This window comes from Hemicordylus capensis, chromosome 2, assembly GCF_027244095.1.
Source record: "Hemicordylus capensis ecotype Gifberg chromosome 2, rHemCap1.1.pri, whole genome shotgun sequence".
NCBI lineage: Eukaryota > Metazoa > Chordata > Lepidosauria > Squamata > Cordylidae > Hemicordylus > Hemicordylus capensis.
In genome coordinates this window covers 175,356,277-175,384,122 of record NC_069658.1, presented here as the reverse complement: position 1 = coordinate 175,384,122, position 27,846 = coordinate 175,356,277, and the positions used below count along the sequence as shown (strand labels likewise).

The 27,846-nt window shown below is 46.1% G+C and overlaps 1 protein-coding gene and 1 long non-coding RNA gene across 11 annotated transcripts in view; one reads left to right on the top strand and one right to left on the bottom strand.

Annotated features, from left to right (window-relative positions):
- The window catches only part of NFIX (nuclear factor I X), a 316,788-nt gene that overhangs the window by 16,941 nt on the left and 272,001 nt on the right, over positions 1-27,846 (top strand). The window contains exon 1 of one of the 8 annotated variants that reach the window (XM_053302016.1): positions 24,828-24,927. The exons of the other annotated variants lie outside the window; for them this stretch is intronic. The gene's annotated coding sequence lies outside the window, so the exon portion shown is untranslated. Of the gene's footprint in view, positions 1-24,827; positions 24,928-27,846 lie in introns of those variants that run through there. 8 annotated transcript variants of the gene reach the window in all.
- LOC128347421 (uncharacterized) lies at positions 16,756-24,906 on the bottom strand. Of its 3 annotated transcripts, XR_008317561.1 has the most exons (3): positions 23,029-24,902; positions 21,146-21,333; positions 16,756-18,842 (listed from the first exon to the last, which is right to left on the bottom strand). It is a non-coding gene; the product is annotated as an uncharacterized LOC128347421 (long non-coding RNA). The 3 variants fall into 3 exon arrangements; XR_008317560.1 differs by having other exon boundaries at positions 16,756-21,333; positions 23,029-24,906; XR_008317559.1 differs by lacking the exon at positions 21,146-21,333 and having other exon boundaries at positions 23,029-24,906.

Here is a 27,846-nt window from a genome sequence, read left to right as displayed (position 1 = left end):
GGCTGGGGAGCTTGGGGGCCACGTGGCCTCCGGAAGCCCCAGTATGCCCTGTGCGAGTGCACAGGGCATACTGGGGAGACCCCCGAGGTTTTAAGCCTCCCGGCTGGGAGTCTACTCACAGGTAGCCGCACCGCGGAGCTGCACCGCAGCTACTCACGAGCAGATAGCCCGGGTTTGTGTAGTGTTCGCTCAGCAAACCCGGGCTAAGGGGTGGGCTACAGGAGTGGGTTAGCCGCTCCAGAACCACTGGGCTCAGCTGTGAGCCCGGTGGTTCTTACGAACCAGGATTTTCCTAGCCCGATTTTGTGATTGTAAGAATAGCCCCACTGAGTCAGACCATAGGTCCATCTCGCTCAGTATTGTCTACACAGACTGGCAGCGGCTTCTCCAGGGTTGCAGGCAGGAATCTCTCTCGGCCCTATCTTGGAGATTCCAGGAAGAGAACATGGAACCTTCTGCTCTTCCCAGAGCGGCCCCATCCCCTAAGGGGAATATCTTACAGTGCTCTGGTAGCTAAGGGACAAGTCATGCTTGCTACCACAAGACCGGCTCTCCTAGGCACCTGTCTCTGTGTCAGCAACATATGCTGACACACAATCCAAGCAGCCGGGTTAAGGGTGCGCTTGTGCCCTTAACCTTGGCTAAAAGCCTGGCTTCGGCACTGGGTTTGGTGGATCCCGGCAGTTTTCACGGGCAGCCAAGCCCAGGCTGGGCTGCCTAATCCTGGGCTTGCCTGCTCATGAGAGCAGCCTCAATGTTAGAACCAGACATACTGCTGAAAACCAAACACCAAAAAATCCTGCTCATCCCAGTCCGTGAGCATTTGCTAAAACACACTGGTCTTGCATTACTTCCAGAGGATGCTTGTGCTCAGGCTGTACTTGATCTCTGAGGTAAACACATTCCAAAGCTGAGGCATAGCCACAAATAAGATTTTTCTTTGTGGCCCTCTCCATTTTTTCTAGATGCCCAGATGGTTCTTTTGAAGATTTTGAAGATGCCTCTTGCAGGTGACTATCAAGTTTGCAATCGGGTATAGGAAAGGAGACTGTCTTGGAGGCTTGTCTCTCAGGAGCTGGAGGTATCCTTGGTAAAACAACAACAACAACAACAACAACAACAACAAAGCAGAGCATCTTGGGTTGTGTCTGGGAGGACAGCAGTTAGAGAAGCTTCAGGAGCAATCTGTTCCCGGTGACCCACTGTCATTAGGATTTATTTGGCAAATCAGCTGCTGAGCTTCCTTAAGCCCTGTCCATTGCTCCTGGGCAGTGCTGATGTAGCTGGCTGGAGGTGGTACTGCAGCCTGCTATCTGATAGGCCCAGCTGATTATGGCTGAGTCAGCAGCTTGTCACGTGGCCCAAGGGACCAATGGGTAATATAGGGCAGTATAGGGCAATCCTGCCCTATAGATGCTCACAGTCCTCCCTAGCGCTTTAGTCTGAGCAGTTTGGCTCTATTGTGAGGGCTGAGCTGATGTGCTGCGAATTCCCCCACCCTGCACCCCCAATCTGTCTGCCAATCTGTCTTGCAGCTTTCTTGCTTCACTCTCTGGGCACTTTGATGATGCCTTCAGCCTACCCATGGTTTCACTTTCATGGAGAGCATTCTGCTTATAATAAACACATTAAAAAACAACAACAAACGACTGAAAATAAAATGCAAGTTAAAATTAAGACGGTGCGGATGATGGTTTGCATTTTGAAATGTTGAAATCAAAAACTGCAACTTTTCCCTCACTAGCCCTGAAGTTTGAAAAAGGTTCTGATCAGCAATGGAGGGGAATATTTTGCTGCTGGTACTGGGCTTGGACAAGCATGATAACAATAAAATCTATTTTTTGCAATAGTTTGGAAAGGTCCTAGAAACAGTTATTTGCTTGAGGCCACCCAGTGAGTACACAGTTAATCTGTGAGATCACAAACACAGACCTCATTCCAATAAAATCAAACCATACTCCCTCCCGTTTCCCTTGATCTCCATCCTGGCCTTTTTCTCATTCAGGTGAATGAGCAAGTCATGAGTGGCGAAACATCTTGCCACCCTCCTACCCAAAGGTATCCCAAGACATTTTGCTGTGAGGGTCCCTTCCGCCCTGTACAATTAGAGAGGTCTGCCCTGAGATCCTTTGCAGTATGGTAGCTGGTATTTCTCTTACAATCCTCACAAATGCTGTGCCTCTTCATCCTCTGTACATTGCAAGGGATTCAGAGGGATGGGGCAGCGGCGGTGGGCACATAATTTCTGTGCCACTGAGGACTGTTTATGTAGTTGGGACGGTCCTGTTCCCAAGTTCACATTTTGAGCACGTTTCCTGATAGGCCACTGGCTTCTTTGTTAAATAGGATCATTCAGACCCTTCCTCTCACCCTGAGACTGAGTGGTGGGGCCATGCCCCCTCTTTCAGGGCACAAAAGGTCCATTTGCCAAAGCTGCTTTTGCTTCCTTTGTCTGGCCGTTCCTCGCCATATTCTGGTCTATTCCTCCACTCCCTCTGTCTTGCCAGTAAAAGGTTTTTAAAAAATATCTGGAAGGGGAGCAGGGGGAGAGAGGAGAGCTGGAATATTTTCCATATGTTGGCTGTGGAATAAGTCTGATTTCAGGTTCCCTTTTCACTCCAGTACAGAATCTGGCAGGCACACAATCCTCCTTTGGTGCCAAGTGATATACTATAAACTTGTGAATTGATGCTGTCTTTTAACATTTGAAATGGCAATGATGTGTTCCATAATGCAGGAGGCATCCACGTATGTGCGTGCGGGAAGAGGGGCTTTTTTTTCCCCCTACAGGAGAGTGTCACCAGGCATGTGGGTTGCCTTTTGCGTCACACTTCACACAAAAGGATCCTTTCCATCACCCATCAGTTTCTATATGGCAGTCTCGAAGTGTGTGTGTGCTAAGGAGGTGGCATAATTGAGCTTCAAGTTGTGGGATAGGGCATTACTTCCTACAGATGCCAATGCTTAAACCTATGTGGAACACTTTGATTTCTGTAGTGCCCTACCTAGAACTTGTAGGCATGTATTTTTGTGCACCCTTCTCTCCTTTCTTACTTGCTTTGAAGGGCAGTGAAACGATCCATAATGTCTCACCCTCATGAGAGCTCAGACAGATGGAGCCTTTCCACATGCTCACTGTGAGAGTTGTACCCTCACATCCTTCTGTGACAAAATCCTAAAGCACATCGGTTGAGGGCAGCAAAATGTCTACAGCCAGTCCTGTACAAAGCTTGGAGGAGCTCCCACTGGCTAACCCATAGACGTGGCACTTCCTTCCTCTTGAGATGTCCAAAGTCTGATCCTAAGCATTTTCCAAAATAAAAACTTCTGAGTTGGAGCTGGTGGCAACAGCTAAGCTAAGCAGATGTGGGGATGGTATGTGCAACTATTATTTTTTCATTCTGATTTATTCATTTTAATTAGAGTGTGTGTGTTGTTATGTGTCCAAAGTCTTTGGGATTAATTGAACAAAAACAAGTCCATATTAGCATTTGGATCAGCTTCTGGTTTTGCACAAGAATTAGATCATAGATTTAAACAATGCTAGCCATAATAGCCAGGAGCAATGTTCCCTGTAACAGAATCCCAGATGTTGTTGACTACAACTCCCAGCATCCTCAGCTGCAGTGGTCTTTGGCTGGGGATGCTGGAAATTGTAGTCAATAACCTCTGGGATTCCCTGTTACAGGAACACTGGCCAGGAGTGCAATCTCATTATGTTCTGAGACTAGAACTGAAACACATTTAGTCCCCAAGACTCTCCTCCTCAAATACTGATGTTAGATATTCACTTTTCATTCACTGGTGCAAGGCAAATGCACGAGGAAGGGTGCTCTATCACAGGGAACACAGTGGCAGAGTCCTCTTGTTGCTCAGACCAGGGAGCAAGCAGCAGGATGGTGTTTGAGATGAAATCTGTTTTTGCTATAGAGGGGGCTGTGTTCAGTGTAGTAAGCAAACTTGGAACATGAGAATATGCCTAGCCAATTATCCTTGAGGAAATTATAGAGCCCACACACCCCCTTTCAGGTCTTCAGCTCTAGCTGCCTGTCAGTCTAGGGGGGATAGACTGAGGAGAGATGGGAATGACGTATATCTAAAGGTAAAGTGTGCTGTTGAGTCAGTGTCAACTCCTGGCGACCACAGAGCCCTGTAGTTGTCTTTGGTAGAACACAGGAGGGATTTACCATTGTCTCCCCCTGCGCAGTATGAGATGTCGCCTTTCAGCATCTTCCTATATTGCTGCTGCCTGATATAGGTGTTTCCCATAGTCTGGGAAACATACCAGCAGGGATTTGAACCTGCAACCTCTGGCTTGCTAGTCAAGTCATTTCCCCACTGCACCATTAGGTGTTGACATATATCTAATAACCTGATAATATCTAACCAAAAGTGTGACAGAGACTGTGCTTCACTATCAGAAATTATGTGATTATGGAGGTCATTATTATTTTACATTTATATTTATATTTACATTTATTTACATTACATTTGTTTGTCATGAAGACAAACAACAGGGTGAGTAGAGCAGAGCAGAGTAGATCTGGGGAATTGATTTCTGAGGATTAAATGAGCCATTTTAATCAGAAGAGGACTACTAAAACAAACAAAAAATGATAAACAATTCCCAATTATTCTGATGTAATGAGATTTAGAGGTAACATTTCACATTCAAAATCCAAATTCAAAAGTATTGTGAATTTCAATTTTTGCAAATACTGTATTCACTTCAGCTCTGTCAGATTCTGGTGACTAACAAGAGCAAAAGGGTATTTCCCTCACATCTCTACATGCCATCCTCTTTGGTGTATCTTTCTGGCCAATGCTGGAACGCAGAATGCTTAGCAAATTACTCTTGGTCTGACCAAACATGGCAGTTCTTATGCACTTTGATTCCTTTTGTTTGTCTCAACATGAAGTAAGAGTCACAGAACTTGGCATGTGACACTATCCATACATCAGAATTTCTGTTTCATTGTTTCCTTCAATTCATTGATTGCTTTTGGTGGTGGCTCTTAACTGAGGGCAGAGTAGGTGGCCCTCAGTTAAAATATGTGTACTGTACCTCCTCTGTCTGTCTTCTGTAGCCATTTTAGGTCTTTGTCTGCCTCACTGCCTACCTGTGCCTTTTACCTGCTTGCAGCCTGGCAGCTGTGTAGGATGGACAACAGTACCTGGATTTTGTAAACACCAATAGGAACACTCAGAAGCTTTTCAGATTTGAATATTAATGAGGCAGGAGCCAATTAAAAGGCTTGCCCTTATTTTCATAAGGTGGGGAAAGATTAAAATGTCCTGAACACTAATCGGAAGGCATCATGCTGACTGACTGCTCTGGCAGCCAATCAGAGTGGCTAGAGGGGGAAAGTCTTTATCCATTCATTCCTTCAATTTCTATACCGCCCTTCCAAAAATGGCTCAGGGTGGTTTACACAAAGAAATAACAAACAAATAAGATGGACCCCTGTCCCCAAATGGCTCACAATCTAAAAAGAATCATAAGATAGACACCAGCAACAGTCACTGGAGGTACTGTGCTGGGGGTGGATAAGGCCAGTTACTCTCCCCCTGCTAAATAAAGAGAATCACCACATTAAAAAGGTGCCTCTTTGCCAAGTTAGCAGGAGAAGTGTTGCAAAAAAGAAGGTAATCACCATTTTGGTAGCGCACAAACAGAGTGATAGTTGTTTCAACTGTCACTGTGAACCAGTTACTGTTGAAAAACTAAGAGAAACTTATCTGTCAAAATAAGAGAAATAATTCTTTTGCAAAATAAGATGTACTTCATTTATTTATTCATTCATTTAAGACTTTGGTGATGAGTGTTTCCATGGGCAATCTTTCAAACGGTGCATGCTAAGGTATAACATTTGGCACCTTTTTCCTTTAAAAAACCCTGGTTGGTACTAATTTCTTTTTAAAGTATTATAACCTTCCATAACAATTTATGAAAAATGGTGGCCAGACTGGCTGACCAGGAAATGGCCTCTCAAGAGCCCCCTCCCCCCCCCCCAACGTTTTCATGTGACAGTGGCAGCCCGCTTCTTCTCTGGCCAGCCTGATTTCAAAGCTGCAGGCAGCCGGCCTGCTCCCTGCTCCTCTAGTTTCCTTCTCCCCTGGCTGGTGGGCTGCTTCTCCAAGCAGTGCACGTGATCTGGCCTGTTTCTGTTTCCTCTCCAGCTGGTGAGCGCAAGCAAGCGCTTCGAAATTTGGAGCACTCGCCTGGGACTGCCGGCCAGGGGAAGGAAGCAGGCCGCTTCTCCGGGTGGTGCACACACCCTGGCCTCAGAGGCGTATCTATGGAAAATAGCGCCTAGGGCAAGCCCTGGCAAGCACTGAAATTGCGCCCCTGTCCACACATCTGACACTCACCTTTCAGATAACTTTACCATAATATCAGCTCAAAAACACAAGTCAAGCTCGTTAATCTTTTGAGTAACAAACTATGGCACTACATGAAAATTATAACTGCACCTTCCTTGCTTTCACTGATGCAAATTGGTCTATGATGTGATCAAAGTCAGTTTTTTCCATTTCTTCTCTTTCTACACTCAGCAGAGCCAGATCACAGAGAGGCTATTCACACGATGGGGCGAAATCGGGCTAGCGGAGGCTAGCCCGATTTTGCCCCATCGTGTGAACCACCGGGCTCGGCTGAGAGCCCGGTGGTTCCTAGGCGGGTAACCAACCTCAGTACCCCTCCCCTAAAACCAGGTTTGCAGAGCGAGTGCTCCACACACCTGGTTTTACAGATCATGAGTAGCCGCAGCGCAGCTCCGCGCCGTGGTTACTCATGAGTAGATCCCTGGAGGGGAGGGGAAAAGCTGCCTCCCAGCTCTGGGGGTCTCCCCAGTATGCCCTGTGCGCTCGCGCAGGGCATACTGGAGCTTGTGGGGGCCGCGCGGCCCCCGAGCTCCCCAGCCCCCTGCGGCTCTGTCATGGAGCCGGCAGTCGTGTGGCCGGCCGATCCGGCCGATCCCTCCCTGCTCACTCTTCTAAACCGGGTCTCGTGAGACCTGGCTCCTTGTCTGCCTTGACCCATGGCGGATTTCAAATATGAAAGTATTAGTTTTAAATTGCTGAATGATCTCTCACAGCTGGTGATGGAAAAAGTGATGGTTAGCATTATCTGTATTTGGTAGAATACAGGAGGGGTTTACCATTGCCTCCTCTTGCACAGTATGAGATGATGCCTTTCAGCATCTTCCTATATTGCTGCCGCCTGATATAGGTGTTTCCCATAATGACTCTGCAGGGGTGGGGGGTGAGTCTGGTCCTCCTAAGCTTTCTATACCTCTTTGACATAGAGAGGTATAGAGAGCCAACTCTCTAAAAACAACCCCCATTTCTAGAGAGTTTTTATCCAGAGATAACTGTTATCTTATATCCCACCTTTTGCAATGGCCTCAAAGTAACTAAAATAAAAACTTTTAAATCACTGTTAACACAGTTCAGAAACACAGCAGCTCTCATGAAATCAAAATAACAACGACAAAACAAAAATAAATAAAATATTGCTATTAGGGGCATAGCTAGCTACATTGGAACAAGGGGGGGCCCACTGACTGGGTGACAGTTTGCTTTTTGCTCTCCCACTCATGCTTCTCTGAAAAAGAAGTGTGTGTGCAGGGGCCCATTTTCACTTTTTGTCCCAGGGTCCACTCCATCCTCACCACACCCCTGATTGCTGGTATTCCATCAGGTTTCCATTATACTCACTTTTATATGGGCAACTAATATACTTTCATTTACCAACTCTATGGGCAGTCACGAGGTGGAGGAGGAAGGGAATGTTCAAAGGACCCCCCAAACCTTATCAACAGACAAAATAGAGACAGTGATTTATCTAAGTTAGCAACCCGAGAACAGGTGACTTCTTGTAACTGGTTTAAGGGGAGCGGGGAATGCAGCAAGCCTGAAGCCTCCCAAGCTAAAGATTGAGTCATGAAAGAAGAGCTTCTTTGCCCCGCGACCGGTGTGCCGCTGGGTGGAGGGGAGGGTGCATTTCCTTCTCCAAAGTGTGTGTTGCTCAGGTGGAGAAGGGGAAAGCCAGGGGTGACGTTCTCCCCACCTTGGGGAGCTGCAACAACCTCACCAGCCCGGTGGCAGGGAGGGCGCCTCTGCTGCTGCTCGCTGCTGGGGCGGCAGCAGGTCTCTCTCCAATGGGCGTGCCAGGACCAGGCATGCAGCGGCACGGGGCACAGGGCGCAGCAGCCTGCCTGGCTCTGCAGAGATTCCCTGCCCTGAAACACCCCGACCCCACCCCACCCCAAGAGGCATGAGAGCTTCCATTCCTTCTTCAGGGACTTCAGAGCAGTGCATTTGGGGGCACGTAGTTTTGTGAATCATGACTACGATGGATGCACTCATTCAATGAACTACATGTCCCAAAATGCACTGCTCTGGACTTTGGCATCTGCTTGCCCTTCCAGCTATGCTCCACCACAGAAGGGAGGGGGTGGGGGGATTGTGATTTCAAAACATGAGCAGCAGGAAGGGAATGTCGCTTTGGGCTTGATGCAAGGCTCCCTGGTAGCAGCGAAGGGAAGATCCTCCTGTCTGCTGTCTTCTGCCCCCAGAGACTCCCAAAGAAGGGAGATGGAGTGAGTTGAGATGAGAGGCAGCAGGTGCCGGCCCGGCGGCTAGGGAGATGGGAGGGGGCTCAGGCTGAGGGGCGGGCGGGTGCTCACATGACGACATGGCATGGCAGCAGGCACTGGCGCCCCCCTCCAAGTGGCGCCCAGGGCATGTGCCATGCCTGCCTCACCCTAGATACGCCTCTGCCTGGCCTATTTTCTCCCCTGCTTGCAGGTATTTTTGCCCTTATAGATTCATGTGATTTGGTAGGCTCACTAGCCGGAGTCATTTGGAGCGATTTGCTCTACACAGCGACTACACTGTTTAGTCTGTATTCTTTGCCTATTTGTTTCCCTGCTCAATGTAAAGTACTAAATAGCTCACAACCTGGGCACCCTAAGGACTGCCTTGATTATGTGGATGTTCCTTCCAATGCACTCAATTCAACATTTGCTTTTGCTTCGTGTTCTGCCTTTTAACTGAGATGTGGTAGATGCTCCTAAGGAGCAGGGCCTTTTCAGTGGCAGCACCAGCTCTATGGATGACCCACTTGGTCCCAACTCTGAGTATTTTTAGAAACCTGGTGAAAACTTGGCTTTTCAAACAGGCTTTTGGTATTGCTTAATTGCAGCTCTATTGGTCCTTGTTGCTGCTGCAATGGGAATGGACTGTTTTTAGTTATTATTTGTCTACATGTTTTTCTGTTTTATGACTTGGGTTGTTTCTTATTATCTGTTGCTAATTTTGTCATTGTTTGCTTCTATGCTTCTTATTTTCTGGACCCCCGCTCCCCGCTTTGCATTCTAATTTGATAAGGTTATTATTTTAAATATTGTTTGCCTCTTGATTTATTTGGAATTATACAGCAAGGTACACGTTCTTGACAAATAAATTAAGGTATCGTGGCATGTCTTGTTTGTCCCTTTTCTCTGCTTGTAAACGTTGCAGATTCTACATCACATTCATTATATAGGTTAACCTCTTGAGAGACTGAGAGGCAAATGAGTTGTGAATCTAAGCAAGTTTTTAAGAGAAATGCTCACCACAAGAAGTGCCTCCTCCTTGGCTAAAAATAGCAAGAGGGGCCCTGATTATGAACAAATAGTCATTTGAGCAAGAAAGCACCAGGGGGAAAAGCTAACTTCCCCAGTTTGCTGTGGTCCTGATCAGAATCAGCCCTCCTGTGGCTGTTTTTTGATGGAGGGTGAAAGCAGTGCCCAAGTGGTAAGCACATGTAGATGCCTGCTCAGTTTGATCCCCAGTATTAGGGATGAGCTGGGAAAGCATCAGGATTTGCGAAAAGCTGTAAGGATGTGTACACTCAGGTTGTGTTCCTGTTCTAATCCTGTGGGCTAGTTCAGGGAGCAGGGAAAATGTTGGGCCTGCCAGCCCAAGAGAAACAGGTTGCTTCTTCGCGTGGGGAAAATATTCAAGAGGTGAGATGTTCCCAGTTATGAGCATGTTTTGCTGTCCCCTAAGTTTTCTCTCTTTTATTTAAAAGAAATGCAATGAGAGGGGCTGGCAAGTAATTCCCCATTCAGCCATGAAGCTCACTGTGTGACTCTGGGCCAGTCACTTCTCTCTCAGCCTAGGCTACTTCACAGGGTTATTGTGAGGATAAACATAACCATGTATAGGCTCCTCAGAGAATGAGTGGGATGTAAATGTTAAAATAAAATAAAATAAAATAAACCATCCTGTGAGGTAGGTTAGGTAAGAGATCGTGGCTGACATCAAGACTAACACTGCACTAGTGCAACGAAAAAAGACGTGCACCTGCAAGAGGGTTGTGTAGTGTAGTGAATGCTCAACATGGTGTGATCTCTTGCAGACTTGGTCTGTTTGCACAAGCGTTGCACTTGCACAAGGCAGTGGTGGCTCTTACGTGAGGGCAGAGTGGCCTCTTGTAAGATTGCGCAAAATGTCAGCCAGTGTATATTGATTTCACTCCCATCATATTTTTGTATAAGAGGGCTAAAAGCAGTCTATGTGACACTACTGGTCAATGGATTCACAACTGTTTGAACAACCACACCCAACATCCCCATGCAGGGAGCATTACTATAGTCTAATAACCAACTCATGAGTAATGGTTATTAGGGTACATTCTGCTCTTTTTAGTTGCTTCTCTGTTTTGAGAAAGAAGAGTTAGAGAGCTCTCCCACTGTACACATTCCCTCGTTTTGCAAGATGAAAATAATACCTGTAAGATTTTCTTCGGGTTTTTTTGTTTTTGTTTTGCTGCCTGCATTTTTCTGGTTTCTGGTCCTTATTAATTACAAATCTGGTTCTTCTTGACATCTTTCTTAATCCTTCTCAGTCTTTCCCATTCATCTCCCTTCTTTCATCTTCTATTTCCAGCACTGCCCACACTGGCTCCACCTCCAGCACTGCCCACACTGGCTCCGCCTCCAGCGTTACCCACACTGGCTTCACTCATTACCTGCCCTGCCTGGCGCCCACCCAGACGCAGGAGCCACCAGCTGCCACTGATCGCTTTGTTGCACTTTTTCTTCAGCTGTTCAAATTGGTTTATTCATTTGTTGTATTCAGCAAGTGCCCATTAAGCGTTTGCTTGGGAAGCTCACAAAATCAGCAAGAATATTGTCTCCAGATTCCGGCTGTTCAAACACTGCAAATTTGATGGTTATTCCACTGCAAGTTTGCTGTTCAGCTCCAGCTTATACTTGCACTGTGCCTTAAAGATTTTAAGCAGGTTAAAGATTTTAACCTTCGGCCCTTCTTAGGCTAGACCAATACATGCAACCATATTGGGTTTCCCCTCCCAAAGGCAAAATTGGTTGGTGTACCCTAGGTTTGCTGTGTGCTCATGGTGCAGAATGTGTCACTTTTTTGCACATGGTCAGTTCTGTACTTGGGAATGGGACAAATGTGTGCACATAACCACAAACTGAGTCAACTGGGTTACCAAAGAAAATGTCAGTCTGGTTTGGGTGGGCGGGCGGCGGGAGCCCTAAGAGTCCCAAGAACTGAAAGCAAAATAGGTGGTGAGTTAAGAAGCAGGAATTGAGGAAAGGCTGAGGCAGGGAGCTGCAGAACAAAAGAGGCAAAGAGAAAGGAGGAGTGCCTAAGGACAGACAAAGCAGTGTAGCTGGAAATGGCGGGGGGCATCCCCTTTGCCATGGGATGTGGTGATGGCCACCATCTTGGATGGCTTTAAAAGGGGCTTAGACAGATTCATGGTGGACAGATCTATCAACGGCTACTAGTCTAGTGGCTGTGGGCCACCTCCAGCCTCAGAGGCACAATGCCTCTCAATACCAGTTGCAGGGGAGAGGGCATGCACATACGTCTTGCCTGTGGGCTCCCCAGAGGCATCTGGTGGGCCACTGTGTGTAACAGGATGCTGGACTAGATGGGCTTTGTGCCTGATCCATCAGGGCTGTTCTTATGAACTTGGGAAACTTGGAAGTTGGAGATCTTGTGGGCCAAATGGATAGGGAAGATGGAACTGAATTTCATGTCCTGATTTAACTAACCTGATGGCAGATTTGTGTAGTAAATTTGCTTGGGGAAGCACAATATCTTGGGCTAGTCTTGCTAAGCATGAATGCCACAGAAATGATGTTCACATAGTGGGAAACCCCTGGACATAACACCTTCTCAGGGAGAAGCTCCCATACCTACCAGCACTATTAAGACAATATGTTGTACGTGTGCCCATGCACATGCACGTCTTTTTATGTGAATGACTATATCTATGTTCATTTTAAAAGTGAACCTGGGTAGGGCCCTCAGGGTTCAGATCAGAAGAAGTGCACTGCTGTACCTTTGCTCAATATAACAGGTTAATAGCTGTACCTGAGAATAGATCTGTACCTGTGTACACCATACACAGTTTGTACCCATTAAACATAAAGTGTGAACAGAGTTCTTGTGTAGCACAAAACTAGCAGGGGCAGGCACAGAAATATAAAAAGACCAGAGAGAAGCACCTTGTCGTTCATCTTCTAGACCATTTCCTGGTTCAGTCATTTTTAAATGTCTCTCAGGGGAGAAGTAAGAACTAGCCATTGAAATCAATGGACAAATCCAGAGTTTTACATAGGTGTGAGAGGGCACCCACATGTGTGTCCCTCTCAAAATAAAAGGTTCTAGCAAAGAGAGACATCTCTCCTCCTAACTCAACTCATATTTTATTCAGGTTTTTAAAGCATTTGAAATGTTTTAAATAGTTAAAATCACTTTTGTTGAAAAGAGGTATATAATTATTTGTAGCCATAGTAGTAAAATGTGCCCTGCCACTGCAAATTTCAGTTCAAATGCAGTCCATTATCCTTATCTTGCAGGCTGAGAGGGAGGGCTGAGTCTACGAGAGAGTGGCTTATGACAGCCCTGCAGTGTAGTCCATTGTTAATATTGCAGGTTGTAGGGGTGAGGAGGTCAGGCTAATGCAGATAACAAAGCTGCAATAGAGTCCATTATTGTTATATCTCTCTTGCATTTGTGGGTTGTGGGTTGGCCTTAGGCTGAGAGCGTGACATGCTAACCCTGCAGTGTACGCCACTCTTAGTACTGATTCCTCAGGTTTCAGCAAACCCCTTAAATTGTCAATTCAAACCCTTCACTGAATTGCTTGCAGAACCCTTGTGCTCCATTGACGTGCATGCAGATGCCTTGTGCTTTAAAACACTGGGGAAACCCCAGTGCAAAACAAGACCAGAATCAGAAAGAGCAGGAATCCCTCTCCTAGCTGGTACTGGGTTTCGGCAGCAACAGGCAAAGGGGTGGGCAGTCACAGCTATGTCAAAATCCTAGATTTCTCCATTGAATTTGATGGTTGTCTCTCACTTTTGCTCTGGAAAGGAAAAAATAAAAAGCTAAAAGAGAAACCAGCTTTGTATGCCAGTCTAGTGATTCTATAGGTGGCAAGGAATCAGTGTATATGGTTCACCCTCCTTGAGTTCTATGAACACTGAGGAAAGGTGTGGCTCCAAATGCATTAACAAGTGACTGTGGTGAGGCTATTTCTTTCTTGACCTTTCAGAACCAGGCAATTATAAGCCAGTCTCACATGCATCCTATTTGAACAAGGTGGTCAAGCAGGGAGAAGGCCAGGCATCTCCAGCCTCTCCCTGCTGAAACTGCTTATTTAGACCCACTGCAGCATGGCTTCCTGCTGTAAAACTCCTTCCTCAGAGAAACGTGTATGTGTGTGTATACACACACACACACACACATCATTTGGGGGTGTCCGGCTGTGCTGTCAGAATGACTGTGCTGTCAGAATAGTGTCAGAATGACTGCTGTGCTGTCAGAATGAGAAGTTTTTCTTGGACAGGTGCCAGGTTTTGTTTTCTTATTGTTTGTGACAGTTCTTTTTGGTTAGTCAGGTGAAGGTTCTTTAAAGTGTTTGCAAGTTTTGCTAGTTTTGCTGAAAGGTCACTAACATTGTATGGTCTTCTGTTTTAATTGTAAGCTTTCTGATTACGTTGGTTTTTGGTTAATCCATTCCTTGATCCAGGTCAGCTTTTGAATAGGGCTTTGGTTACTTGTACTCGAGTCCTGGAGTAGAGGCGGGGCTAACAAACAGCCAGCAGCAAGAGCAGGGAAGGCAGACAGCATTTAAAGGTAAAGTGTGCCGTCGGTGTCGATTTCTGGACCACAGAGCCCTGTGGTTGTCTTTGGTACATTACAGGAGGGGTTTACCATTGCCTCCTCCCGTGCAGTATGAGATCATGCCTTTCAGCATCTTCCTATATCATTGCTGCCCAATATACGTGTTTCCCTGCACTTGCCTCTCGGTAAATAATATTTATTTCATTAAACTGTTAATATTCCTGATTCAACTCCACTGCCTTGGCCTTACATACAACTCTTTCCCTTGGATTCTACACATGTGTAAATGATAGTAACAGAAACTTTCCTCCTCATTGCCAGCCAGGAGAATAGCTTCTGTTACTGGCACTTACATCTGTAGTCTACCTTTCCTCCATCATAGAAGGCAGCAAACATTGGGTTTGTGGGCAATCTCCCATCCAAGCTCTGAACAGACCTAGACTTGCTTGAATTCAGCAAGACTGCTGTGTCAGGTGCCTTCAGGTGATGCCTTAATGTCAGTGAATGATGGAAAGATTGCTTTGTTTTAGCAGGGATGGACTCTGCCTGGAAACAGCCCAACCAAAGCAACTATTTGCTCTTTGTGGCAGCCCAAGCTCCAGGAAACCCAGTGTTAGGGTTTCCTACCTCAGAGGCTGAACTACCTCAGCTTCTCCTTACCTGTATCTGGCTTCAGGTTATTTTATTGCCCTGAGTGGGGGGGTGGGGCAAGGATGTCCTTGTGTGAGGTCATAGAAAATTCTGGGGTATGCCCAGAATATTAATATGAGGAGCCAGCCATACTCAAAGAGACCAAACTCAAGAGACCAGATTCACCAGCTTTCCTGACATAGCAGGATTCGTTTGAATTGTGCCACCGTAGGGAGTTGCCTTGTATGGTTTAACCAGCCCTGCCTTACCACTGGTATGGCTGGAATACTATTATTCCAGCCATAGGAGCTCCCAGAGGTTTTGGGAACACTCCACATACTGGGTGACTGTGGAATAAAATTGAAAGTAGCACAAAAGAAAAGAACAGTTCCACGACCACAGAGCCTGAGGATACATTGTTGACATGGTGCATTAATTGCCATTTCACTCTTAGATGCTGCACTATTCTTTTTTGCATTAACTAATTCTGGTTTTGTGGTCATTACAAGAAGAAATGCAGGGTGCCACCCCCAACCATTAGAAATCTCATTTAGGCTCTTCTCCAGCTTTTAATGGAGGCCTTGTTCACACACATTCATGGTATCTTCACAAGCACAAAGCCTAAAACTTGCATTTTTAAACAAAGGAAAGCTGAGGTTACTAGGAACATCATTCCTGAAACATACAGCCAGTATTATGTTCTGCACTTATTCTGCACTCCACAAAATCAAGGCATTGCTGCAGCCTTGATTATCTGAGAGCAAAGTTAGTGGTTAGAGCGTAGAGCATCCATGTTATCTATCCCAAGCTAGGGGGACAGATCTGAGAATTATATCAGATGCTGGTTGTGATTTATTGTTGCCATGGTACAAAATGGTTTAGATTAATATGTGGATCTTGCATAGGAATCTTTACAGTCCTGACTTATGAACTTAAGAGGTGTGTGTGTGTGGTGGGGGGACAAAAGTCTAAATCCTCAGTGCACTGGGTGAGAGCAATGCAAGGGGCTCACATATACATGAAGGGCAATCATGTACATGTGGGCAGAATGCGTGTGTTGATGCTACAGAAGCAAAGGGACCAGAACCAGAAGTAGTTACTCCTGAAACAAAATAGTGCTTTTCAACATGGCCTGACTAAACAAAGACCAAGCCCCAACAAGTAAGGGAGAGGAGGGGCAGGCCTGGAAAAGATGATGTGGGAGTTGGCAGGTAACCGTGCCGAAACATGGGGCAGTTGAGCACTTAGCCGAGGGCATTTGATTCCTTTTCCATTGTAATTATAAGATATAAATCTTAGAGCATGTTGGAGATTAACATGGATGGCATTTCACTGCCAAAAGAGAAAGGAATAAAAAGTAAACCAGCCCTGGCACAACCAGTTATCCAGCCATGTGAGTGTGTTGAGTGTTTACCTCAGTCATTGTTTAAATTTGGTTTATTCTTGATTTGGGAGCAAAGAGGTGGTATATTGAAGGCCTTGACAAACTTTCTTTGGAAAGGGGAGCCAGTCCAAAAATTTGGGAGCCAGACAATGGACACTTGACAAAATGTCCAGATTTAGTGGCGGACATTGTGGAAGAGGAGGGTAAATGGACTTATCGTTATCCCCTCAGAAAGTAGCATATTTAGGACAGAAACAGGGCTCCCTGGGACATATAAATGTTGTATTAAATAACTCTACCTTTGAGTATCCTAGTCTAGACACCACAGTTAAATTTCTAAGTGCCATGGTTCCCTGACGCCTGGGATTTGCCAAGCCCTAGTATATTGATCATTTATTGAAGATGCTGGTACAGTGGATAACCCTCTGGTGATAACAGGTAATATAATCTAACCGGGGATAAGAAGGTAAATGTATTTGAGTGAATTTTTGTAACTGGGATTTTTTCCCCTACTGAACGTTTTGTTAGATGTTAAGATACTGGCGGACATCGTGACTAACAAAGCACTTGTGTGACTCGTGCTATAGCACTTGTGAACAAAAGTTTATTAACAACAGCAACAACAACAATAATAAATAAATTATTATTATTTAATAACTTTCTTATTATCCACCCCATATTATTATTAATTTACACAGTCAGACAGATGTTATTGACTGGTTTGTTTTATCCAGACATCAAGTCCTTCCCAAGGACCTGGGTTGGCTGAATTTTATTGTCAATGTTGTTGCTGTTATTATTATAGATATCGTCGCAGAATATAGGCTGTTCCCAGTAAAGTTGCTTTTTGTAATTGGCTGGTGCTGATTTCTGTGGCCCCTATGGTGTTGAGGTGCTCTTCAAGTTGTTTTGGAATTGCACCTAGGGCGCCAATTACCACGGGGATTATTTTGGTCTTGTTTATTAACAACAGCAACAACAATAATAATTAATAAATAATAATAATTATTATTATTTAATAACTTTATTATTAGCCACCCATTATTATTATTATTATTATTATTATTATTATTATTATTATTATACTTTATTTATTAGCCACCTCATAACAAATTATTCTCTGGGTGGTTCACAACACAGCATTAAAACTTTGGAGCTCTTCTCACGATCGATGAGAAGAACTCTAGGGCGATCTGCAGGGACAGCGGGTTACACTCACCCTCCCTACAGATGATCCCCTTTCCTTCCCTGTCCGGGTGAGCAGCAGCTCCCTCTGCAGCTCTGAGGGTCAGGGTGCAGGGAAGCCCCCCAGCCCCCCAAAGCTCCAATAATGTACCGTGTGGTGCATTATTGGGATCCCTCCTCACCCCTGAGTGTGCCAGCCGTGGCTGCAAGCAGCCATGGCTGACACACAAGCAGAAAAATGAGGTTAAGGGAGCACTCCCTCCTTTAACCTCATTCTGAAGGGAGCTAATTAGGTGGGTTTGCCTCCATGTAGCCACTGGGATTGGGTCCTATTCTGGCAGTCCACACGTGCATGCAAAACTGGGCTGGACTCCCTTAGCCCAGTTTTGCAAGCGTGTGTGAATAGCCTCATAGAGTAAAAATGCATAAAACACAAGAAATCACAACACACCAAAATAATAACAATAACAATAATTAATTAATTAATTTTTAAAAGTCAGTTTTAAAAATCAAATTTAAAAGGCTTGAGTGAACAGAAAGGTCTCTACCTGACATCTAAAAGAACAAAGTAATGATGCCAGATGAACCTCACTGGGGAGGCTGTTCCATAAACAGGGTGCAACCACCAAAAATGCCCTCTCCCTAGTAGCCACCCACCTCACCTCATTCGGTAGGGGCACCTGGAGGAGGGCCTCCGGAGAAGTTCTTAAGGTCCAAGTCAGGACAAATGGGGCAAGGCTCTCTTTCTCAGGTAACCTGGTCCAAAGCCATTTAGGGCTTTAAAGGTTAGAACCAGTACTTTGAACTGGGCCCAGAAACAGACTGGGAGCCAGTGCAGCTGACGAAGCACTGGCGTAATATGCCCAAAACGTCCAGTCCCAGTTAATAATCTTGCATCCCTGTTTTGTAGCAACTGCAGTTTCTGGACCATTTTCAAAGGCAGCCCCAAATACAATACATTGCAGTAATCTAAGCAAGAGGTTACCAGAGCCTGAGTAACAGTGGCCAAGATATCTCTATCAATGTATGGTCACATCTGGTGTATCAGCTGAAGCTGATAAAAGGCACTCTAAGCCACAGAGGCCACTTGAGCCTCTATAGCAGGCCTGCTCAACTTAGGCCCCCCAGCTGTTTTTGGACTACAACTCCCATAATTCTCAGCCACAGCAGCCAATAGCCAGGAATTATGGGAATTGTAGGCCAACATCTGCAGGAGGGCCGAAGTTGAGCAGGCCTGCTCTATAGAGACAGTGCTGGATTGATGAGCACCTCCAGATGGTGAACCTGGTCCTTCGGGGGTTGTGTGTGTATTTGTGGTGCGCGCAACTCCATCGAGAATAGGCTGAACATCATTCACATGGGCAGAGGAACCACCGGCCAACAGTACTTATGTCTTGTCTGGACTGAGTTGCAACTTGTTCACCCTCATCCAGTCCATTACTGCATCCTGGCACTGATTCAGGGCAGTCAACTGCCTCACCTGCGTCTGATGAAAAATTATTATTATTGATGTTGTTTTTTATTCAATTTACACAGTTTACACAGAGAAATAACAAACAAATAAGATGGATCCCTGTCCCCAAAGGGCTCACAATCGAAAAAGAAACATAAGGTAGACACCAGCAACAGTCACCCGAGGTACTGTGCTGGGGGTGGACAGGGCCAGTTACTCCTCCACCGCTAAATAAAGAGAATCACCATTTTAAAAGGTGCCTCTTTGCCAAGTCAGCAGGGGTGAGATACAACTGAGTATCATATTGTATCAAGAGAGATACAACTGAGTATCATCCGCATACTGATGACACCTCAGGCCAAATCTCCTGATGACCTCTCCCAGCAATTTCATGTAGATGTTAAACAGCATAGGGAACCCTGTGGAACCCCAAAGCATGGAACCCTGTGGAATGGAACCATGCAGAACTGCAAAGCAGAAATGCCAAGGTGTTCAGCAGTAGTCCCCTAGCACCATATTTTGGAAACAGACCTCAAGGTAGGAGTGGAATCACCTCCAAGCAGTGCCTCCCACATCCAACTTGGCCAGCCTTTCCAAAAGGATACCATGGTTAATGGTATCAAAAGCCACTGAGAGGTCTAAGAGAATTAACAGAGTTGTACTCCCCCTGTCTCTCTCTCTACACATGTCATCTCACAGGGTGACCAAAGCAGTCCCTTTTAAAATTACCTTTTAAATAAATTAAGTGTGCCACAAGTTGTGCAACTGTTGCATGAGCATGCTTGCCAAAGCATAATACTAGTTGGAAGCACCAGATTTAGCACAAGTCACTGTTGCAAAAGCTTTGTGCTTGCACAACGTCATTCTGCAAGTGCTTCATTACTCAGGGTGTCAGCCACTATAGAATGATTTACTAGTATGCTTTGAGGGGGCAGGGTTGGCTTTATATTAAAACTTTTCACATTTCTGTATAGGATAAACATGTGTAGTAATATTATTGTTGTTGTTAGTAGTAGTAATAGAAGTAACTCCTTGCATTTTGCAATTAGCTAATAATTAAGTATCGTATTAAGAGCATCAACTTGGCCAGACTTGTCATATCATTATGACATTCTTGGGATATCAGATCCTTCTTTGAGCAAGCTTCAATAATAATAATAATAATAATATTCAGATACACTAGGAAGTCTAGTACTGGCACAGTTGTTCATCTACAGTCAGCAGTGGGAAACATCTGACACACACACCCGAACTTCTAATGTGAAAGTGGGGGTAGGCACACTGTGCCAAGTTTGCCCTCTTTCCTCCCCCACCCCTTAAAATGAATATTCATCAAGAATCAGTGAGTGCAAATCTGGGAGAAGGTTATGGAGTTTTAAAAAAATGAAAGTATTTCACCTTCTAACATAAAAGAAAACAATCATTTCTGATTAGCTGGAGCTGTTCAGTTGCATAGACCGTAATAACCAGGACTGTGGACTTAGTTCAGAAGACAATAAGAAGTAGGGATGTGCACAGAACTGATTCCAGCAGTTGGGCTCTAATTCAAGTTGAACTGGCCCATGGTTTGGTCTGAGGATCAAACTAGGCTGAACCGGTTCAGAACTGGTCCAATTTGGCTTGAGGGGGCATGCTTGTACAGGGGGAACCCTACCTGCCTAAAAAAAACTCCTAATGGGGATGGAGATAGGGCACCTCACATGTGCAGAGGCCAGAACCACGCTACACTGGAGCACTGGACCCGGTCCGGGGGGTCAGAGGAGCCGGGCCGCTACTGTCACAGTGCACTCTCGCTGTCCGCATTAGGAGAGTTATTTTTAGGCAGGTAGGATTTTCTCCTTTGCTTGAAAAGGGCAAACCTCACAATTTAGATCAGGAAAATTGTGTGGGAGAAAGGGTTAAACAGACCCTTCTCCAGCATCACTGCTCCACTCAAAATTGGAAACACATCCCCATCCCCTGGGGCTGATTTGAAGTAAAAATGAAAACACTGGGAGAACCAATTATAAATCTCCTGCATCAGGTCTGTTGTGGCCCTTGCTTAAGAAGAAAATCAGGCAAAAACCAGTAGAACTGAAGGTCATCAACAAAGAAATGATACTGGATACCATAAGAGTAAATAATAGAACATATAAAGTAAAAAATCAAGGGAATCAAGGCAGAACCTGGGGAATGCCAAGCTGATTGGAAAGAGGAAGAGAGAGAACTGCTAACAGAAATACTGAAGGAGTGTGATAAAGATTTGATTGGATCATTGGAACCCAGAAAAAATAAAACCAAAGAAGTGTAGAGAAGACAGAAGTCTAGCCTTGAAATTATGAAGGCAGATCTCTAACCAGGTGGAGTTGGCAGAAAGCAGTTCTGGCTATCGCTGTAAGTGGGGCAGTGATGTATCCAGGAAGACCCCACAGTTGCAATCCAAAGAGGTCCAAACTTTGTCAGTGATGGAAGTAACTATCCTGCACTGAGACTCCAGGGACAGTGTCCTTAGTGAGATCTTATTTGTATGATGATGTCATCCAATCTATAAACATGTGGAAAAAGAGAGGAGATAGACTAAGACTCCACAAGACCTCCAAGAGTACATAATGATGAATAGCCTCTGGGACCGTCTTGCCAAATTAAGCTGCAAACTCATCAATGGATTCATGATTACTCAGCTTTTGGGTGGAGCTAACTTGGGTTGTGCTGGTTCTTTCAGTATAACAGAGCCAGCAATAGGGAGAATATATAACAAGAAAATAAGGGGACCCGAAAATAGCACCTTGGAGAATGTCATTGGTCGGGGGAAATAAGCGAGAACCATTAACAGAAACCTTGATAAGAATTATATAAATCGGCTCTTCTGGAAGGGACTCCGCAGGTGTGATGATAGTCAAGAATAAAACTTTGTTTGCAGTTGTCCTTGTCACAGCATACATAGTATTTTTTCTAAATAATCCCTTCCATGGCTAGTTGGCTTTGGCACAATTCAGGTGCCTTCTGCTGTCTCCAGAAATGGACCATCTCCCTATTGGTCCATTATGCTGACAGAGATATTAAATAAGGGGAATGGGGACTGGTAATATACAAGCCCTTTCTCACAAGCAGTGAGAAAAAGGCAAGAAGGCTAATGGGGAGGAAGCCTTAAAAAGCTTACCTCTCCGCAGATGATCCAGCGATCCATTTCTTCCCTTTGGGCTGCTGTCGGTAGCTCTGAGGGTCGGGGTGCCAGACACATTGTCCACCCACTAGAGCTCCCATAATGCACTGGAGCGCCCATAATGCACTGTGCGGTGCATTATGAGTGTGCATTCCCCTCCCCGCAGAGCAGATGACCAGGAGCTCCGCAGTCAGCCAGCCCTGGCTGTAAGCAGCCACATAGAAACGGGGTTAGGAGAGTACTCACTCTCCTAACCTTTGTTTTGAAGGGTGGTTCCATAGGCGGGTTTGCCATGTCAGCAGCGCCAGGATCGGGCCCCATCCCGGCGGTACACACGCATGTGCAAAGCCGGCCCAGCTTCTATGTCTTTAGAAGGTAGTGATCTAATTATGATAACAATGCCATTTCAACACCACTAATAATCAGTCAAACCCATTTCCAGGCTGGTGAAAAACATCAAATCCAACACATGTCCTGCCTATAGGGTCAATTATTATTTGGGAGAACTCATGGTTCCTTTGACAGACACAAAATCCTGAGATGATCCAGAAAATCTAGCCTAGCAAGGGTGTAGCCGCTATTGAGCAGGATGTGTACAAATGTATCCCAGCCACCAGTGACTGAGGCCACCCCAATAGGTAGCCCTCCCCACCCAGGGCACTCAGCCACTGGATGAAGCACTTGCTGGCTGGGAGAGGCTAATGGGCTGCGCGTCAGGGGGGCATTTTCAAGGTTGGAGATCTCAGGGTCCCCTCCAACCTTGCTATGCCCCTGTAGCCTAGTCTGGTCCCCAATAATAATAATAAATAAAGGCAACTACAACACCACCCAGAGCAGGTCAACTAGAGAGCCCATGGTGCAAGATGCTTGCTGATGGTTGGTATACCAACAGAACCGCCTTGGGGTTTTCTTTTAACGAAAGGCGGTATAAAAATAAATAAATAAATAAATAAATAAATAAATAAATAAATAAATTTCCAGTTTCTCGTGAGGCTCCAACACAAGGAACATCCATTCAGATATTTTGGACAGGACAAACCATCCTTACAGATAATAGTAACTGAATCACCCACATACCTGCTATAGTCCTTGATGGTTGCTGAGACCAGTCCTTGGCTGTGGCCATCTGGATGAGAAGCTTCCTCCAGCCAGGACTTGGGGATAAAAGCAAAGTAAGAAGATCATCAGTGACTGATGCTTGGTTTACCATTGACCTCATAGTCAACAGCATAAGCTGGTCTTCATTAATCTTCATTAGAAGCACCACTGCCCTGAACCCCTACACAATTTTTTAAAAAATTAATAATAAATAATTGAAATAAATGGGATTTACAATTGATAAGTAAACACTGTTAGGATTAGCTTGCAAGACGGTTCAAGAAGCAGGATTAAATTTCTGTTTGCCATGAGCAAAGCCCTGGGAGAGTATAAATAATAGCCCCATTCTGCCCCCAACCACAAAACAACCTGGGCTAGATTTAGACCTGAGAGACAGAGACCTCTCCCTCACCTCTCCTTCTTTCAAGCACAAATGCCCATTCAACGAGGAGTTTTAGTTCTCCTCTTTGCAACATTCCCCTTTTCACATACAAACACTCAATCCAAATTACAAAAAAATACCCACAACCCTTCCGTCCGTCTCCTCCAAAGTGAACCCTTTAGCACAAGAACCCAGACAAAGCCAACCCTATTTTGGACTTTGGGCCAGGAAGCAGGATCCTTGCCTGGCTCAATTTAGGACACAGAAAAGCAGATGGTATGGAGAGGCCTGAAGTGCCACGGAGACCAGAGGCAGCAGATTTATGCTACCCTCTAGGATTTGTCCCACTTTCTTCCAATGGTGGGACACCCTAGGCCTTGACTAGGTCCTACCCCTGCTTTGGGAATCCTTGAGATTGCTCATTGGTTAAAGGTGCTGGCCTGGCCAAAACATTTTGTCTTTCCAACTGGCTGCCCCCAAAGAATCTCAGAGGTATACCCCAGCACCTTTTGTAGGCTCACTCCCTCCACTCTAGACCCCTTTTGTAATATCCCAGAGAACACCAGGGTGCAACTCAAGTGACCCCGAGCACACATTGGCTTCATTACTGGCCCTAAAACATCACTGTGAACTTGTATTTGCTGTGCTGTCAGGACGTCGATCTCTCAAAATAACAAAATGGCTGAAACTGGCTGGAGGCTGTGAGCCCTGCCCTCCCCGATTTCCATAAGCACCACTCCCTCCACTGCCTGCACTCAAAAAGGCACATGGAGGGAGGAAACCCCTTCCCTGTCCCGTCCCACTAATTCCATATGTGCAGTCTTCTATGGCATAACAGGCATAGCCGTTCTGTTCCTCCGACTGGGCAGGCTGCCACAGCAGAGTTTTAAATTTCCCCGTAACTGGGAACATGGCCGCTGGCTTCTTCCTGCACCATGTGGTGAGGACACCGTGGCCATGTTCTGTGCTGTGGGGGATTCTGAGAGGAGCCCAGCACCAAAGCAGAATAAGCTCTTTCCCCACACCCTCCAGCACTTGCCAGCCATTCCCCTGCAGCAAGGGCCCCAGTTTGGCTCCGGCCCTTTCCTGTTTCAAATGTGGCCAGCCTTTGCGAAAATGGCTTCCCTTTTAGTGAGGCTCACTTTGTGTTGTGAGTGGTGGAGATGGGGAGGGGGGGGAGAGGGTCAAGGGCTGGAATCGTGCAGGGAGCGCTGGGGGGAGGGGGTGGGCTATGGCTGAGGACTGAGGAGAGTTGGCAAAGCTGTGTGTGTGTCTGACTACACCGACTCCAGTCCTTGCCAAATTTGCTTTCACGTGAGCTTTTGATTCATCCACCAAACCGAAAAAAGATTAAATAAATAAAAGGCCCAAGGCCCCTCCTGCTGCAGTGAAGCTGTGCTCAGGGAGTGGGGCGGAGAGATGGCTCCGGCAATGTCTGGGAGTGCAGCTTGGAGCTGGCAGGTCCAGGGACAATGAAGCAGACCTTGGCATCAGAGGTTTGGCAGAGAAGTGAGATCGGGTGGGGAAGGGGGGGGGGGCTTGCACAGATGGTCTTGCCTTTATTTTACCCCAAAGGGAAAGAGGCGGGGGGGGGAGGACTTGGAAAGGGGTTCCCGGGCTCCAGGTGCACCCCACACTATTGGGGGGAAGCTGCTATCTACTGACCCTTCTGTTTGGAAGCCAGGGTGTTTGTGGAGAGGAGTGGATGCTTAGCTTAGGAGAGAGGTGGGAGGGGGAGGGAAGAAGAGCACTACCCACCCTGGCATTTGGTAGTACTGGCTTCAGCAACAACACTCCCTGGCATAATTGGGTGCGAGGGTCCTGGGGGCTCTGGGACAGCTGCCCTGTTTAGGGGAGCCAGGCAGCTGTGAAAACCAGGGACTTGGGTTAGCAGAATCTGTGCAGGGGAAAGCATCAGAAGCAACCTTTTTCCGGCTGACTGATGATCATCTGGCGTTTCAGAAAATAGTTCCAGTCAGGGTGTGTGTGTGTACACCTCATGTAACCAGAAGTCAGGAAAGCAGCTTTTCAGAAAAGAGCCCTGGAAACACCCCTGTGTTTCAGCCCACAGCTATCCTGTGCAAGGACCCCTTGACCCCTTGGCCAAGACTGATGGCGAGGAAGTGGGCCTTTGGTTTAGGATTCCAGCGGCTGATCCTGTCAGTCGGATGAAATGCTGCTTGCAACCAGATCCTTTAACGAAAGCCCAGAAAGCCAGCCTCCGGTGTGTTTCCCTTCTCCTTTCCTTTCCTGTCCTGTGTGCAAGTGACTTGTAGCTGCCTCTCTACAGCTAGGCAGAGGTAATTAAGACCAACTTCCTCTATAGCAATTGGATATTATGGGGTACCAGAAGGGGGGGATGTAAGATACCTGTCTGCAGCTTCTTTCCATTTGCTGCAAAGGAAGGAGTTCCTCAAAATTGCAAAATTGCAGGCTGGGCACTGAAGGGAAGATATGGTGGTGGGGGGGGGGGCTGAGCCTTGCTCTTCCATCTCTAGCACCTACAGTGATTTGTTTTTTAAACTAACTTTAGCTATAGGTCCAGAGCTTTTGTTCAGCCCTGAATATTGCAACAAAACCCTTGACTTTCAGAAACCATGAGCAGATCTGCACTGCCACACACTCAGTCAAGAGATTAAAGTAGAATGATTTTTGTTTTGTTCGTTTAATCATCAATTTCAACTCCAGTTCTGACCAAAAAGAGTCTCAGGCCCAATTCATATGTGATGTGTGGCATGAGAAAAGCACTCACCAGTGCAAGCATTTCAAGTGTGGATCCTCAATGTTTAACTTTTAATGCATTTACCATGTGTTCCACCTCATACATAGGTTGCGCATTAGCATGCCTATGGCATGCCCATTGTGCTCATAAGTGTAAAGTGATGCACATTGGAGCAAAATATACTAGTTTCGCACATATACTGCTGGGATCTGAGCTGGACCTGACTAACTAGCAGAGATCTTGGGGTCATGAGGGTAGCTCAATTAAAATGTTGATTCAGTGTATGGCAGCTGTAGAAATTTGGCTGCACCGAAGATTTGTTTAAATGCATTATTTTATAAATTTTATTTTTGATCTCTTTCTTCATGATCCCCAGCATGGAATTTGTTTAAAAGGCAAATTTGATTCTAGAGAACACGAGGAAAGGAATTGAAAGTAAAACTGCTAAGATTATGTCTATACACCAGGGCTTCACAACTTTGGCCCTCCAGCTGTTCTTCCCATCATCCCGAGCCACAGGGGTCAAGAGCCCCTGTGTAGTCCAGCATCTGCAGGAGGGCTGAAATAGTGCATCACTGCCTTATACGAATCTGTGGTGTGGCCATATTTGGAAAACTGTATGGTGCAGAGGAAAAGCTACAGAAGAGGGCAACCAAAATGAGTATGGGCCTCGAGCATCTTCCTTATGGGGCAAGGCCAGGGTGCCCTCTAACAAGGATCCCCAGATGTTGCTGACTACAACTCCCACAATCCCCAACTGCAGTGGCTTTTGCTTGGGGATTCTGGGGGCTGTGGTCGGCAACATCTGGGAATCCCTGTGAGAGGGAATACTGGGCAAGGCTGCAATGTTTGGGGCTTTTTAGTTTAGGAAAAAGATGACAGTGGAGGAGAAGGGACATGATTGAGGCTTATACAATTATGCATGGTGTGGAGAGAGGGTGGGAGGGAGAGATTCTCACAACAGTAGAATAATCTAGTGGCCATTCAGTTAAACTGATTGGCAGGAGATTTAGGACAGACCAAGGAAGTACTTTTTCACACTACACAGAATTAATCTATGGAATTTGCTGCCACAAGAAGTAGTGATGGCCTCTAGCTTAGATGGCTTTAAAAGTGATTAGACAAATGCATGGTGGCCAAGGCTCTCTCAGTGGCTACTAGCCATGATGGCTATCTGCTATCTCCAGAGGCATTATGTCTCTGAATACTAGTTGCAGTGGAGAAAAGGTAGGGAGGAGGTCTGCCTTCAGCTCCTGTTTTTGGTCTTCCCAAAGGAGCCTGGCTGGCTGCTGGGAAATAGGAAGCAACAGGGCTGTATCTAGGGTAGGGCAGGCAGGGCACGTGCCCCGGAGTATAGAGTATTATTTGGGTTAGTCAAAATTTTGCACAGGCCTGATAAACAATTAGTCAAGGCAGGGGCGTAGCCAGCCCACTGGTGGCCCTGCTAGCCCCGCCCCTGCGTCTGAGGTCAGACGCAGGGGCTAGCCACACCCCCACATCTGATGTCAGATGTGGGAGCGTGGCCTGGTCGAACGGAGCCTGGAGGCTTCGTTCGGCCGAGAGAGGCTCAGTTGCTCTTTAACTGCCGAAGGGGCCATGCGGCCCCTTTGGCAGTTAAACGAAGGCTGGTGCTGCTTCCGCTGCAGGGAAGCGCCGCTCCTGGGCTGCGTTGCGAAGGCAGCACCAGTCTTTT